Raw genomic sequence first — 5,473 nt, 5'->3', positions numbered from 1 at the left:
TGGCACTACCTACTTGTGCGAAAAGACTTTCTCGGCACTGACGTACCATAAAAATAAATACAGATGGCGACTGAATGTGGAGGATGATCTCCGAGTAGCGGTCTCCAACATTAAACCAGGATTGGACTTGCTGTGCTACAAACATATTGCACATCCATCTCATTAGGTTAAGTTCAAATTAAAGTATTGAGTAAAGTACTGTAGAATAATGTAATGGCTGTTGTGTTATTTTGTGTTGTCAATATGCTTGTGTTTGGAGACGCCTATAGTGCGTGCGCGGTTGTGCGCAATGTTTATATACATTTATAGCGGGGGGGGTCGCGAGTCACTTGCACCGTTACTTTAGGGGTTGTGGGCTGAAAGTTTTGGGAACCCCTGGCTTAGAGCACCTTTAAGTCGTAATGGGTGCTACAAAGAAGATGTGTTGTATTTTATTGGTCAGATTGTCCCAGACTTGTTGCTGTACCAGTACATTTGTTATCGGGGTTAATGCTAATAAACAACTTTTCTAACTAATATAGGTCATGCTACGTGGACAGCAACTAACGGTTACATCCTAATAACTATATTACAAATTACATGTGAGCAAAGAATTAACATGCAATTTGTGCATTAATAAAAGGTTTCTTTCCATCAACCAAACATTAACTTTTGTCCGCCATGTTTCTGTGTAATCTGACAGCATCACTTCATATCTGATCAGATGTTTTGATGAATCATAGTGAAGATTGTGTTATTGAGTGCTATTGATCCACATTTCAATACAACCAGTTAAAGGAACAATGTGTAGGATTTAGGGGGATCTAATTGCAGAAATGGAATACAGTGTTCTTAATTACTTTTTCCTTAATGCCTGAAACTAAGAATTGTTGTTTCCGTTTAGAATGAACCCTTCTTCCAATCTACATTGCATAAGAAGCAGGTCCTCTTCCACAGAGCCCGCCATGTTGCATTGCAGTGTTTCAACAGAACAGAAAAACTAAATTGTGGCTCTAAAGAGGGCCTTTGATCATTTTTAAGTTACTTGAAGGCCACCAAAGGTGCTACTACGTGTTTGGAAAGGTAGAGGTGAGGGAAGGGGTTTTCAGTTGGTTGCAATATGCAATCTTACCACTGGATGCCACTAAATCCTACACACTGCTCTCAAAAAAGTTGCACTGTTCTGTCTCCCAGAAGCCTTTCTAACAGGGAGATAGGTGGTGAGTGGGAGGTGCTGGGAGGTTGTGAACCGTCAGGGTCTCCTGGGACACTGACCAGGATTGCGGCTTTGTTCTAATCTTATTTTGGTTTGTCTGTTTTTGTGCATGCTCAGGCTTTGGAAATTTAAGAACAGGTTTGTATCGTGCAGTTACAAATGAATCAAATTACTCGGATGTTGTGATATAGTGCTAAATAAAATCTTATCAAGGAAAACTACAATAAGTATAAAAAGGTATGGCTGGCTAAAAACCATTCAGGAAATAAAAAGGCACAAAATCACGTTATTGATGGGATGTTGACTTACATGTTTGAAGTATTTCTGAGTATTAATGCTGTCATACCATTTAAAAAATGACTTTAACCACTGTGTCAGCTGCATGTGTGTTGAAAGCATGCACTGATGCATGAAAAGTCAATGTTTACATGACAAATGTTTTACTGCTGGAGAAAATTAGTGGTAGGTTGCTAAGGTAGACTCTCTGTCCACTTCAAACACTGTACCCCACAGCGCTTTCTTTTATCATCTAGAATAGAAAAGAATAGAATAAATCTTTCTTTTCCACCAGGGTGGAAATTTTTCTTTGGCTCACCAGACCTACAAGACAGATAAACAGGCAGACAAAATCTCAGACATAGTGAGGAAAAAAGTTGAAAGAAAAAATAAAACAGGATATTAAAAGAAATCTTAAATAGCAGCTCAGAAAGCAACAAACATTTTAAATTGTAGTTTTTGTTTCATCACACGGATTCCACTAATGGACAGGTTATCAAGCTCATAGGCCCTGGCACAGGTTAAAAAAAAATATTCTGGTATACCACCATCATTTTTGTTATGTGTTTTTCTATGCATACATTATTTATCATCACCTAACATATATTATTATGATCACATGAAGTCCAAGATTAAAATATGCAGAGGCAAAGCAATGACCACACAGCACAAAAAATCTAAACCACACAGGCTTCATCTGGCCTTCTGTGAAGAGAAGTTGTCAAAGTCCAACTCCCAGATGACTTCTTGACGGTGGAGAGACAATCTTTTCCCTCAGAGAACCGAGGTTACAACATAACCAAGTGCTCCTGAGTTTGTTGTAGAATCTTCGACATTTGAGAAAAAGAACATTCTCCAGCACATGCAGTTCCTAACAGGTAGCGTCAGCCATAGGTCGGAGGAAACAATGACGTGTATCTGAAAAATATCTCAGGGTTAGTATCTATGCTAATGTGGAAAGTTTTTTTGCTGTTTAAGATTATTTTTGGGGCTTTTATTTGATAGGACAGATGAAGACAGGAATGGAGGTAGAAAATCTGGGGATGACATGCATCCGGGTTGGATTTAAACCCGGGCTGAGCCTTGGTACATGGGGCACAAGCTCAACCAGGTAAGCTACCAGATCGCCCCCTGATGTGGAAAGTTGACAACATCCTTTTTTTAAACCTAAATTGGTATGTTATTTTAAACATAAATCCTTAAGATTTTCCACTCCAGGCAATGCACAGTTTTCCTTTGTGGTAATGTATCCTTAATTTTGCTTTAGCTAGTCTCAGCTACTTTTTCCAGTCAAAAATGGTGCTGTCCATATATTAATACAGAGAAATTAACAGTAAAAGCTGCCCATCAAAGTTTCCTACTGGCCGATGGAGGTTCAGTGCCTTTAAGGGTATCCTGACAGTGGATGTTTAGAGTCATTTTCCAGCTATTATTAGATTCCAGACTAGAAAACTTTGGGTCACAAGGTGCTTTTTTAAACAATGGAAATCACAAGATGATGGAGGTATGGAGTGTGTGGGTGGCATGCTAGAGTGTGACATCAGTTCAGCGAGCTGGCTGAGTGTGGGAAATCCTGGTACTAAGCCTCAGCAATGAGAGCGTTTATGTTCTGGATGCAATAAGGAATATTTACAAGTGAGGTGTGTTTAGACTGCAAAGTGGCAGTAGAAAGCTGGGGTGGTGGTGGGGGCTGAGGGGCAGCTGGAGCATCTAAAGCACTAACATTTTACAACGTGTTGTCTACGTCCTGAGGTCACACAAACACAGGGGTGGGCATCAGTAGGAGGAAATGATCTATTTACAGATGAGATGAGTTAGGGAGACTGCCGCATGAGCTTGTGTTTACAGTCAAATTCCTGTAGTTCTGGTTGATTTTCACAATTACACCTAAAAGCAAGAAAGCATTGAACAAGCTTAGACTGTCCACATTGGACAAATGGACCAGCAATGGACAATATCCAATGCTTTAAACATTGTCTCATGTTTCCTCACTGTTAAAAACTGCACCACAATAAACAGCTGATAACCAGCTGACTGCCAGCATGCACATAATACTATGTACCTGTGAGGAAGAAAAAAACTGATCAGTATTCTGTAATTGTACTCACTAACAAGGACAAACAAAACAAACTAGGCAACCATTTTAACTTCACTTCACAATCTATTTGTTTGTTAGATGCCCACAGTAGACTACTCATCTATCATAATAATAATAAACTGAAAAGTGAAGCCAATCCTAAAGTGCCTTGAATCTGCATTATATTTCATTTCCAGCCGGGGGCGACTCCCCTGTTTGCAAAAGGAAGTCCATTTCCATAGAAGTGTATGGAAAAATTACCTTGATTTATTACAACAATGAACATTTTCATACTGAGTTTATGGTCTCAATTGCTACTTTCAAGTCTTCTTTAATACAGCATAATGTTCATTTTGTAAATTATGGTCCCATTTATTTTAAAATTAACAGTTGAGCAGGGGATGCTTTAGGGCATGATCATGATAATGGCTTAGCAATGCATATCCATGTCCCTTTATACATTTCAGTCAGGAGAGACATGTTTGCAGATCTGCAAAATGTTTATTGTACAGCATAATAAAATGTACAAAGTCGTTGGCGATTAGACTAGTTTGTGTATAGGGGTAGAGAACATCACAACCCCCCAATGGAATCTAGACACCGATGGTAGCGATGAAAGAGCCCGAAGACCAGAACAAAGGAGGCTCCGGAAAGGTTAGCAGGAGTAGACGATGACTTGAGGTGGAAGGGGAGGTGGAGGAAGTCACAACAGTGATCTCTCACTAAGCGAAAACGTGAGAGATAACAACAAATGAGCAAAAAAAGAAAGGCATATACAGTATATATATAAAATGTGGTTGTAAATGCTGCTTGTAAAAATGTGGGTAGGTCCCGACAAGCTCTTGACTGGTATTCCCATACACAATATAGGGGCAGTCATCCTACTACTTGGGTCCAGCGGACCAGAGCATGTGATGTCCAGCAGCCTAGAGCCTGTTAGCTGAGCAGACTTCCAGAACCTCTGCTGACATCCAGCCGTCCAGAACCTCCACTGAGGTCCAGCCGTCCAGAGTCTACGCTGACTAACCTTCCAGAGTCTGCGTCAACCGACCTTCCAGAGTATGTGTTGACCGACTTTCCAGGGTCTGCGTTGACTGCTCGCCCAGGGTCTGCGTTGACTGCTCGCCCAGAGTCTACGCTGACCAGAGTCCACCTCAGAGACTGCCCCAGAGGCTTTTCCGGTCTCCGGTGTCCCAGAGACTGTCGTTGCCCGGTACTTCAGAAACTGTGTCGTTGCCCGACACCTCAGAAACTGTGCCGTTGCCTGACACCTCAGAGACTGTGCCGTTGCCCAACACCTCAGAGACTGTGGCTGTGTCTCAAATCGCGCACTTCCCTTAGTGCAGTGCACTACGTACTGTCTTGCATAGTGCGTATTTTTGACAGAGGAGTGTTGTCTCAAATCGCGCACTACCGTGTGCACTTACCGGATGACGATCACATTTAATCCCTTCTTCTTCTGTACAATTTCACCTCGGGAGAGCATTCCAGTCTGCTATTGTGTTTCGCGAAAAAATTATTCCTGCTTTGTTTTTGATCGTTTAACAAAAATAAATGTGATATGTTTGCTCCGTGTCACGCCAGGATGACGATTGCGACACCGCCGTCATGTCACCCCCCCACATTAGCTGGAAACAGTACACACACTGGATCGTAATATTCGTTCTTGTACTGCACTCTTAATTCATTAATATACCTATTCTTTGCAGTCCACTCTTTTAGTATATACTTATGTTTCTGCTCTAAAAATCCGTATAAGTAATATTCATTCATTACGTTACGTTACTGTTATTTTTAATGACGGTTTCATGAGGACATCCTTGTGGCCCATAGATAAGACTGTTGTTATGAAGCATTAACCCTTATGACTTACCTAATAGACAAACCATCATTACATCTTTTATATAAGTTGTATTTTTGTTCTA

The sequence above is a fragment of the Etheostoma spectabile genome, chromosome 23, assembly GCF_008692095.1.
Source record: "Etheostoma spectabile isolate EspeVRDwgs_2016 chromosome 23, UIUC_Espe_1.0, whole genome shotgun sequence".
NCBI lineage: Eukaryota > Metazoa > Chordata > Actinopteri > Perciformes > Percidae > Etheostoma > Etheostoma spectabile.
This window is presented reverse-complemented; position numbering follows the sequence as displayed.